The sequence below is a fragment of the Notamacropus eugenii genome, chromosome 2 (assembly GCF_028372415.1).
Source record: "Notamacropus eugenii isolate mMacEug1 chromosome 2, mMacEug1.pri_v2, whole genome shotgun sequence".
Classification (NCBI taxonomy): domain Eukaryota; kingdom Metazoa; phylum Chordata; class Mammalia; order Diprotodontia; family Macropodidae; genus Notamacropus; species Notamacropus eugenii.
The window spans coordinates 304,062,777-304,074,685 of NC_092873.1; the positions used below are offsets into that span (position 1 = coordinate 304,062,777).

Below are 11,909 nucleotides of genomic sequence, written 5' to 3' on the forward strand. Positions count from 1 at the left end.
ATAGTGCCTGTCTTCAAGGAACTTATATTCTAATGGAGAAGAAGCATACACACATATGCAGAATATATGCCTCAACCAATCCAAATCTAGCTGTCTGCCTAGCTCCAGCAACTTCCCAGTGAGTTCTGTGTCAGAGTATCCAGGCCACTCACCTCCTGCCCTCAATCTTCTCTCAAGAAGTCCTGTGTTAATCTTGAAATAGCCATTCATCTTCTTTCTACAGACTTCCCAGGGAGCCCTACTTTGACCCTGGATCCAGGTCACCCAAGTCTTACCTTCTGTTTTCACCCCAGGGCTTTCCCAAGTAGCCCTACTTCAGCCCCAATCTAGGACACCCACTGCCTAGACCCTCTCCAGAGACTTCTTAGGGAGGCTTTCAATTCATCAGCCAGGACCTAGGCCATTCCCCTAGGTCCTCCTTGTTCCAGTCACTTTTCCTGCTCTCCAGAGGTCTCTCCTGACCTGATCCACCTTGAACTGACAGCTCCTTCCTACTGTAAGATAGGCCTACTTGGACACAGAATCACCACCTGCTATAAGGATGGACCTCAAGGGAGGAGCCTGAATAATCTAATCATCTGCCTCCCTCAAGAGACTTCTCTCCAGCCACCAATACTCTTGCTAGACTCATTCCTCATTTATCAGCACAATTCCACCCACTTATAATCTCTGCATTCCAGTAATTCTGAACACCCAACCACAGAAATACAAACCCCATTTCCCCATCCCCAAATGCCTACTTTCTCACTCCTATAACCCTACTCCCATCCCCCACTCTTCCACTCTAGATCTACCAATCTCTTCTACTATACTTTCTGGAATACCTTGCTCAAAAATTACTATTTGCTTTTGTCTTAATTTTTTTTTTCCATTCTCACTTCTTTTTTCTAATGCTTATGGAGAGGAGGCTCCTCCCTGGTTATGCAGCATCCTTGGTCATTCTTTCCAGTACTGGCTGCACTTCTACTCATACCCCTTAACTGGTCCTTGCTCTCTACTGCCAAATCCAGATACTCCTTATACCATCATCACTTATACCAATACCTTCCTCCTTTGGGGTTCACACCATTCAAATTTATTGCCCAATCCAGTACCTGGTGGTTATTTAATGACCCCAGGACATTCCTTCCTTCCTTCCTCAGTGAGTTCAGTGTCTGACTCTCCTCTTCATCTCTTGCCCTCACATTGAGACTTCAGAATAATGATGTCCCTCAAATAATCTGAGTTCCTATTTCTTGATCTACTCAGTTCCCATGACCTACTCCTACACAATACCTTAGCTACACACAGGGATGGTCATACCTTTAATCTTGGCCATTCCATGTTCATAAACTCTGAAATTCATTTATCTGAGCATAACTTCCTATGATTCTATTTTTTCTCCCACTCCTAATCTTGTCCTCCTCATAACTTTCAATGACTTCACTCTCAGTCTTTTCCCAGACCATCATCCCTGCACTGGCTACACTCTCCTTCCTTCCCTATTTTGATGCTTCAGTGAAACAATTCAGCTCTACGCTATCCACACTACATTTTAATCACATGTCCCCTTGCCTTATCACTGATCATGCTTTGTCAAATCCCAACTATGAATTACTCCCACAATTTGCCACCTTCATTTATGTACTGCTGAATGGAGCTGGAGAAAATCGTGAACTCCACTACAAATTTATGTTACATAATTTAACTAGACCATCACTGCAACAAGGCAAGCCTTTCACACCTCCCTGAAAGACTTCTTTTCCCAGTCAACACAATGGCTATTGCAGAACTCTTCCCTCCTCAAACTTTGTGTGGCATCCCCTCCCCTCCCCATTCCTTAGGACTTAGACTCAAACTTCACTGAAAAAAATAAGCCCATTTGTCCAAACCTTCCACTTTTTCCCTTCCTCTTCTCACATTACTCATTATCTTCCTCTTCATCCCCATTTCTCATTAAGAGTCCCTTCTCCCTGCCTAAGCAAACCCTCTACATACATCCTTGACATCCTCCCTTCTTCTCCAGCACTTCTTCAGCAAAGTGTCCCTCTATTATCTCCATTCTCTCTCTCTCTCTCTCTCTGATTTTTATTCTCTCTCTGTCTACTGGCGGCTTCCCTCTTGCCTACAAACATGCCCATGTCTTCCCATTCTTAAAAAGCTATTACTTAATCATACCATCCCTGCTAGCTATTATCCTAAATCTCTTCCTCTTTGAAGCTTAACTTTTTAAGACACCATCTACCACTAGTAATTCCACTTTCCTTTCTTCTCACTAAATCTCCAGAATTTGCCTTCTGACTTTAGCATGTGACTGAAACTGCTCTCTCCAAAGTTACCAATGATTTTTTAATTGCCAGATCTAATAGCCTTTTCTCAATCTATCCTTCTTGACCTCTCTATAGCCTTGGACAATGTTGATCACTTTCTTCTGGATACTCTGTCTTCTCTAGGTTTCATGAGACTGCTCTTTTTTTGGTTCTCCTCCTCCCTGTTTAATTTCTCTTTTTCAATGTCCTTTGCTGGTTTTTCATCCAGGTCATATCCACCAACAATGGATGTTCCCCAAAGCTCTGTCCAGGTCCTCTTCTCCTATTCCTCTATACTATCTCCCTTGATCATCTCACTAGATTCCATGGTTTCAATCCCCTCTCTACAGATAATTCTTAGATCTATATATCCAGGTCTAATCTTTCTCCTGAGTTTTAGTTTCAATATCAGTTGCCTCTTGGACATCTTAAACTGGTTGTCTTGTAGGTATCTTAAACCCAGTAGGTCTAAAACAGAATTATCTTTCCACCCAAACCCTCCCTTCTTCCCATTTTCCTTATTACTATCAAGGGCACCACCATCCTTCCAGTAATACAGGCTCACAAGTTCAACGTCACCATTGACTCTTTTCTCACATTAACTCTACATATCCAGTCCATTGCCAAGTCTTGTTTTTACCTTCACAACATCTCTCATATGGGCCCCCTTCTCTCTTCTCACATAGCCACCCTCCTGGTTCAGGCTCTTCTCACCTCATGGCTACACTACTGCATACATAGCCAGTTTCCCTGACTCATGCCTCTCCCTACTCAACTGCCCAAGTGATATTCCAAAGCACAGGTCTGACATACTTAATAAACTCCAGTGGCTCCAGGATCAAATGTACAATCCTCTGCTTGGCTTATAAATGCCTTCAGATTCTGGTTCCTTTTTATCTTTTTAGTCTTAAGCTTTATTCCCCTAAACATAATCTACAATCCTGTGAGAAGGGCTTCCTACTCTGAGCGCTGGATATAGTGCTTCATTTTCCAGACTTCTGCTCACCCTTAAACATTACTTTAGTCCAAGTCTCCCTTGTACCTTAATTTTCATTTATTCAGTCATTTGCATTCATGCCTGACTCCTCCTGACCCTATTTGGGGTTTTCTTGGCAAAGATACTGGAGTGATTTGTCATTTCTTTCTTGAGTTTATTTTACAGATGAGGGAACTGAAGCAAATAGGGTTAAGTGACTTGTCCAGGATCACACAGCTAGTGTCTGAGGCTAGATTTGAACTCAGGTCTTCCTGACTCCAGATCCAGCACTTCATCCACTGCACCTCCCAGCTGCCCCAATTTTCACTTACTGATATGTTGTTTTTAAAGTGATTTGGTTTTTTTTAATGATTTCATGTTTATGTCTCTATGATATAAAAAGAGACTTTTGAGTCAAGGGAAGGGATTAGATCTTTTTCTTTTATACACCTCATTCACATTTAAAGGGCTTAATACTTATTTCAATATTTCAATCTGTAATTTGGGGACTACAACTTAATACAGTAGTTTTCAACGTTTTCAAAAATTAAAGCCCCCTTTATAAGCAAAATAATTCATGGACCCCCACATGATAGTAGCTATATTGTTAGTATATTATTAGTCATAGAAATGCTAATTAATAAATGCTAATTGAGAATACATGATGACAAAAAAGCATTATAGATTCAGTAATAGTTTAGTTTGTATTTTGTTAATCAAACAGCATCAATAAATACCTAACCATATATTTATATATGTACACACACATACACATATCTGTGGAAGTCATTTTTCAGTCTACAGAAGGCATACTCAGTCACGCTACATATTTTCTTAGCACTAAGTAATAATCAAAATGGCAATGCTTGGTGAGTGTATAGATTCTCTTCAGCCCGTTGGGAGTTCTCAGCCCACAGATTGAGAACCAATAAATAGTCTTCTAGAGCAGAAGTCCCTAAACTTTTTTGATCATATACCCCTAACAAGAAAAAAATTGAGCACACATTCCCACTATATTCAATTGTATTACTTATTTCTTAGTTATATACTTGTACTACTATTCTAATATTTGTACATAAAAATAGAAATTAGAAAGAAATGAAATAAAAATCCAATCATATTTGATCCTAGAGTCAATAGGGAACCAGTGGAGTTAACTAAGAAGAGGAGAAACTGTGAGCAGACGTGAACTTTAAGAATGTCAGCAGCTATCAAGTTTATCTAAGGGCAGAGACACTGGAGGAGGAGGTGAAGAATTTCATCTCCATAGCTGCTGCATGCGTATGGGTCATGGTTAGATTATAACCACCTTGAGGAGCCAATGCCTTACTTAATCATAGAAAGACAGAGGTGGGAGAGGTGGAGTAGGGGGATCATTGCACAATAATAAGTGAAAGAGGCATTATAGTAGTTTTGGGGAAAAAAACCTCCAATGTTACTGTTGGAAAGATGTGATATAATCCCTCTTCCTATCCTCTGGTTGATCTCACATCCCTTGGGGATATGCCACTAGAACTAGAACTACACAGTACCCACTCTGGAGAACACTGTTCTAAAGCAGGGCTTCTTAAACTTTTTCCACTTGTGACCCCTTCAGTGCTTCTTAAACTGTGAGTTCTGATCCCATATGGGGTTGCAACCCACAGTTTAAGAAGCATAGTTAAATCTAAAGGATACTTGCAGGGTGTATAAGCCAATCAGTTGTAGTACAGTAAGAAATCAGAAGGCCCAGTTGCTTCCTGTGCTACCATGGCTAGTTTCTGATGGAGGCCACCTTATTTGGCAGTGGCATCAAGGTAGGCAACTAGTTCCTCTCTCCTTCTCCTCCTTCTAAGGGCTGGGCAATGATAACAGCAGGGACAGATGCAGGCTGACTGAGAAGCTGGGACCATTAGGAGGAACAATATCCACCCCAAACCAAGAATTGGATAGACTGAATCATAGGCTAGAGAGAAAGTGACTGTCAACTTTTGGAAAGTGACAATCAGCATTCATTTATTGACTTTCTACTATGTGCTGGGATGCAAAACAAAAATACTGTCATGTAGCTTTAGTTCATATGCTCAAAAACCTCACATTCTTTCAAAGAAGGAATCATTTATATGTATGTATATGTGTATACATATATATATGTATATGTTCAAAATAGACATAAAATAATTTGTGGAGGGTGGCACTAGTGGCTGAAGGGCATCAGGAAAGATGCTACTAGAAGAGGCTGCTTTAGCCAAGCCTGAAAACTAGACATTCTGAGAGTCAGGGTGCACTTCAGAGATGGAGGTCAGCTGGTGCAAAGGCATGGGGATAGGAGGTGGAGTAGTGTATGTGAAGAACAGCAAGAAAACCAACTTGGCTAGAGTTTGAGAAGGGGATTAATCTTTAATAAGGTTAGAAAGGTAGCTGCGGGCAAGTTGTGAAGGGCTTTAAATTATAAACAGGACAATGATACAGAAGCCTACGAAGAATAGTGTGAATGGAAAATTACTCCGAAGGAAATATTATTGCTAAGTGGGTCTCCAATTGGGAAATAGCTAAACAAACTGTGGTGCATGAATATAATGGAATATTCCTGTGTGGTAAGAACTAATGTGTATGATGAAAACAGAGAAGCATGAAAGGACTTACATGAACTAATGCACAATGAGGAAGAGTCAAGAAAACAATCTACATGATTGCAACAAAGTAAATGTTTCCACAAAACAATCACAAAATGATCAAAAATGAATCCTGTAAAATTGCAAAGAACAAGCATGGACCCAGAGAAGAAACACAAAAAGATACCTTCTTCCCACTGCTTTGCAGAGGTGAAAGATCAACAGTTGTGGAACATTGCATGTGTTTTCTGACTTCTTATGTATTGATGGGTTTTGCTCATTTTTCTATTTTTCTTTGAAAATATATTCATTACTATATGGATATCTTTCTTGGATTAGAAGGGGACAGATACAAGCCCAAATTCTGGTAATGTAACAACAAAAGATATCAATACAATTTAAAAAAGAAAGAGAAAGATTACCTTCAAATGGGATAGATATCAAAATATAGAGAATAAGGCAGAAAATTTTTTAAATAAGCAAATAAATTAAAAGCATTGATTAGGCATTTATTATGAACCAAACACTGCGCTAAGCACTAGAGATCCAAAGGAAAAAAGGCTGGACAATCAAAGAGCTCACACTCTAATCAGGGGACATAACATACAAAGAAAAGTTCAGTTGCAGGATGAATGGAAAAATGTAAAATTCCTGTATTTCAGTGGCAACACAGGAAGAAATGGCCAGGGAACCTTAAGTTGCATAAGTAGGTCATATGACAGTGCAGGGGTCTGTAGGATACAGATGGAGATCAGACATTAAGACCTAGTGGTCCACCATATCATAGGAAAGAAGAGAGTTGGTGACTCCCATCTCTTCAAACCATGTAAGCAGTCAAGCAGTCTGGATAGGTTCTAGGTGGGTCCAGCCAGAAAAAGGAGAGGAATGCAGGGAAGGGGGAGGATGGCCCCAATGTGGCAGGCTTTCCAGCTGTCTAGATAGGGATAGATTTCAGTGTCTTGCTTAGATCTTTAGGCAACACTTCACAATTTTATTTTGTGGAATAAAAAGAGTGAAATGCTGAAGTTTCATGACTTAAAAAAATTTTAGCCCCTCTGTGTGACTAGGAGTCATTAGTCTGGGTTCTTCAAGAACTATATCATTCTGGCTAAATGTGGGGGCTGAATTAGTCCAGGTGATAGCCCTCTATTACAAAATGAAAGATTGTAGGAGACCGAGTATGCAGATGAGCTGACTTTTACGACCTTTCTCCAATATGATTTCTGACGTTGCTCTCCTTTCGATATCCATAAGTGAAGGTGGACTTGGGACATGTTTTTCAGAGGTTTATCAGAAAAATCTTATCTCCCTTTGTATTCTTAGAAGTCAAACTATATTACAAAAGAGTAATTTTCAAAAGTATTTGGTGCTGGTTAGAAAATAGAAATGTAGAATAATAAAAAAAAAAAGACTGGGAAGGAAGAATAAATAATTAAGTTCAATAAACCCGAAAACATGAAAATCTAGAAAAGAACTTCCTTTTTGACAAAAATTGCTGGAAAAACTGGAAAGAGGCCTGGCAGAAATTAGACTTAGAATAGCAATTTACACTATATACCATAATAAAAACAAAATGGGTACATGACCAGAAGATAAAAGATCCAACCATAAAAAAAATAGAAGAGAATCAGTTAAGGTTCTTTTCAAAGTTATGGCTAGGGAGTAAATTCTTAATCAAACAAGGGACAGAGGGAAATATAAAGGATAAAATAGATGTTCTTCTTACTTCAAATTGAAAAGCTTTTGCATGGATGGTCAACTATGATTGACTTAGTTCTTCTCAGCAATACAATGATGCAAGACAATTCCAAAAAACTCATGATGAGAAATTCTGTTCACATCCAGAGAAAGAATAAATGCAGATCGAATCGCACTATCTTCACTTTTTTCTGTGTGTTTTTTTCCTTTTGTTCTGTTTCTTCTTTCATAACACCACTAATACGGAAATATGTTTTACATGAGTGTACATATACCAGCTTAGGGAGGGGAGAAGGGTGGAAAGGAAGGAGAAAATTTGGAACTCAAAATTTTATAAAAAATGAATGTCAAAAATTGTCTTTATATGTAATTAGAAAATATAAAATACTATTAAAAATTTTTAAATAAAAAAAGCTTTTGCATGAATAATATTAGTGTATCTAGGGTAAGATGAGAACTGATTCAGTAGGAAAAAATGTATCAAATATCTCTGATAGGGGTCTGATATACAAAATGTATAGGCAACTAACAGAAATATATGACCAAAAGTCATTTGCAAATAGATAGGTGGTTAAAGGATATGAATAACAATTCTCAAAAAAAAAATGGAAACAACTATATTAACTCTATTAACTATATAATGTTCCAAATCACTAAATTAAGAGAATGACCCTAAGATCTCACTTCATGACCAGCAAACTGGAAAAGATGACAAATGAGAAGAATAGTCAAATTAGGGAATAGTCAAGTTAGAGGAACTGTAGAAAGATAGATATACTAGTACATTGTTGGTGGAGCTGTGGTTGGTTCAACCATTTTGGAATGCAATTTGAAATTACAAACAGGAATTGTCTAAAGTGTCCATGCTCTTTTACCCGGAGATTCCACTGGTAGACATATACACCAGAGAAATCAACAATAACAGTGAAAACCAGAAAGTTCCCGTATATGCCAAAATATTTATAGCATTGTTTTTTGTGGTAACAAAGAACAAGAATAAAACTGATACCCATTAATTGTTGCTATTTTTAGTCATGTGTGATTCTTTCAGGGGTTTCTTGGCAAAGATACTGGATGGGGTTTGCCATTTCCTTCTCCAGGTCATTTAACAGATAAGGAAGCTGAGGCAAATAGTAAGTGTCTGAAGTCAGATTTAAATTCAGGTCTTCCTGACTTCAGGCTAGGCACTATGCCACCTAGTTTCTCATTGATTGGGGAAAGGGTAAACAAATTGTGGCACATGAATGTAATAGAATATTATTGTGCTGGAAGAAATAATGATTCTAACTGCAGTCTGATGGAAAGACATATGAACTGATGTAGAGTGCATCTCCCATCTCTCTTCATTTGCATTTGCTGCCCCCTTGACATGCCTGGAATGCTCTTCTCCTTCTGGACCTCTGCCTTTTAGTTTCCCAGAATTTTTTGCAAACTCCAACCAAACCACCTTCTTCAGTTCCTCAATACCGTCCAGCGGCTAGGGCCTTCCCCTGTGAGATTATCTTCTACTACTCTGTAGATATCTTGTATATCTTGTTATTTATATGTTATCTCCTCTATTAGAATGTGAGCTCCCTACCGCTTCTAGGGCTGTATCTCAAAGAGATCATAAAAATGAGAAAAGGACCCACATGTACAAAAGTTTTTATAGCAGTTCTCTGCATGGTGGCCAAGAACTGGAAATCCAGGGAATGCCCATAAATTGGGGAATGACTGAACAAGTTGTGGTATACGAATGTAATGTAATATTATTGTGCTATAAGAAATGACAAATGGGTAGATTTCAGAAAAACCTAGAAAGACTTATGTGAACTGATGCTGACTGAAATGATCAGAACCAGGAGAACATTATACACAGTAACAGCCACAGTGTGTGAGGACTGTTTTTGATAGACTTAGCCCTTCACAGCAATGCAAGGACCTAAAACATTTCCAAAGGACTCTTGATGCAAAATCCACATCCAGAGAAAGAAGTATGGAGTCAGAACTCAGAATGAAGCAGACTATTTTATATTTTGTTATGTTTTGTTTTGTTTTTTCTCCTGGTTTCTCCTATTCATTTTAATTCTTCTATGCCACATGACTAATGTGAAAGTGTGTTTAATTTAATAAGAATGTATATGTAGAACCCATATAAGATTGCATGCCATCTTGGTGAAGGAGGGGGAAGGAAGAGGAGAAAAATTTAAAACTTATGGAAGTGATTGTTGAAAACGAAAACAAATTAATTATTAACAACAACAACAAAAAAGCATGTGAGCTCCTTATGGGCAGGGACCATTTTTGCCTTTCCTTGTATCCTCATATTAGCACAGTGCTGACATATAGTACATAATAAATGCTTGTTGATTAACTGGTTGACTATCCCCAGCTTCTTTGCAGAGGTGGGGCCCATGGTTGTGGAACACTGCATATAATATCAAACTATCTTAATAAATTGGTTAGTTGTTTAGTTTTTTTTCTTTTTCTTGTTCTTTGTTATAAAGAATGGTTCTCTGGAAATGGGAGGGAGTTAGAAACATTGTGAAATATAAAGTGTGAAAACAAAAGATATCAATACGAATGTATTGTTTAAAAAAAAAACAACATTCTCCCATTGCAGCCAGATGTGGACCATCTAGATGAAGAATTAGATCTGTTCATAAATTTGGATGTGACTTTAACAACTCAGATATCTCAGGAACCCAAATCGAAGAAAGGCAGGAAGGTGGACCAAAAGAAAAATGCTCCTTCAAGACTCTTTGGATTTATAATCTGAACAACCACTAAGTACATCTAAAAATGTTAAAGAGGAAGAGCTTAAAGACAGCCTGGACAGTGTGATTTCTTAAATAAAAAAAATGTCTGAAGAATTGTAGTCGTCTCTTTAATTATGAGTGGATTAAGGGTGAGAAGCAAAACTAGGCAATACTCTAGGAAGAGCTATTTATGAACACATCCTAATTCAGTATTACAACATGGTTACTGCAGTTTTCCTCCCTTTATATTTCAGACAACAGTTGAAATAATAAATTAAAGAGGATCATTCTGATCAATTACTCTTTCTGGCTTAGAATTCTAATAATCCACCTTTCTAAAGTAAGTAGAATTGTATCTCACATACTCTGAGCTCCCCACTTGCCAATAGTAAGATTCAAGTTCCATCTAATCCCTTATGTTCATATACAACAAATCAGGTACTACTGATTTACAGGTATGGTAAGAACAGGGCATGACATGCCTATATACATCTAGGAAAAATAATTTATAAATGCTGTTTTCTAAAAAAATGCATTTTGAAAAAATACCTTTCCCACCAAAAAAAGAAATTGTTTTACTAACTAATGTTTAATATGAATTTACAATGATGTCCTCACTTGGTTTATACATCAAATAGTTATGTGTTACATACAGTAAGAGAAGTATCCAAAGGAAAAGGGAGTTATACAACCTGGAAGGATTATCCCTATTCATTTGTTCACTTTCAGCATATTGTAGTGTATTTCTGTATCATAATGTTAAACCTAGATTTTCAAGAATAATAAAACATATGCAATCCCATCACTCTCACTAAAAACTGCTAACTCTAATATTTTGATCTATTATTTTCATTATAGTTGATATGGAGCTGACCACAAAGCCAGGAAGACTTGGTTCAAAACTTACCTGTAACAAATGCTAGCATCTCTCTGTAACCCTGGGCATTTCTCTGTGCTGCAGCAGATCTTTTAGATTTGAAGTTGTATAGAAGGTGCCAACTTACAGTGGTGGACAGAGTTTCCTCACCAAAGAGTTTCCTATACCAATAAAATCAAGGTTTAGTCTCTATCCTCAAACAATATTTTAATGAGAGCAAAAAAGTTTTTTGAGGCATTAACAAAATAAAAAATTATTTCAAAATATTTATTTCATCTTTAATCCTTTAAATTTCTATTTTTACATATATTTTATAATGTACATACAATATAGATTGGTTGGTTGATTGTTGTCCTTTGTTCTCAAAGAGGACAAAATAATATCATTATGATGGTGTTGAGGTACAATATGTCCAACTGTGGCTGAACAGACCAATATGCGCTCTGAAGACTCTACCACAGGTTGGGCACAAATAGTCCATAGAACATCTGGAATGGAAATGTCTCTAAATTTTCACATCTCATATTTCTTTTGAGTTACTGCAATTCTTCTTTGCTCATAGAGCACAGCGCCTTCTTTCTTGTGGGCACACCGTTCTGGATGGTTCTTTGCCAGTATCTCCCATGTCTCACAATCAATTCCAAAGTTCTTCAGAGAGATCTTGAGAGTGACTTTGTGTTTTTCTTCTGACCACCGTATAAGGGTTTCCCTTACATTAGTTCTCAAAAAAATAGTCTT

At 37.7% G+C, this 11,909-nt stretch overlaps 1 long non-coding RNA gene across 1 annotated transcript in view; it reads right to left on the reverse strand.

Annotated features, from left to right (window-relative positions):
* Positions 1 to 11,382, reverse strand: part of LOC140527629 (uncharacterized) — a 46,825-nt gene extending 35,443 nt beyond the window's left edge. The window contains exon 1 of the long non-coding RNA XR_011974875.1: positions 11,202 to 11,382. This is a non-coding gene — a long non-coding RNA (uncharacterized lncRNA). The remainder of the gene's footprint in view (positions 1 to 11,201) is intronic.
* Positions 11,383 to 11,909: the final 527 nt, after the last annotated feature.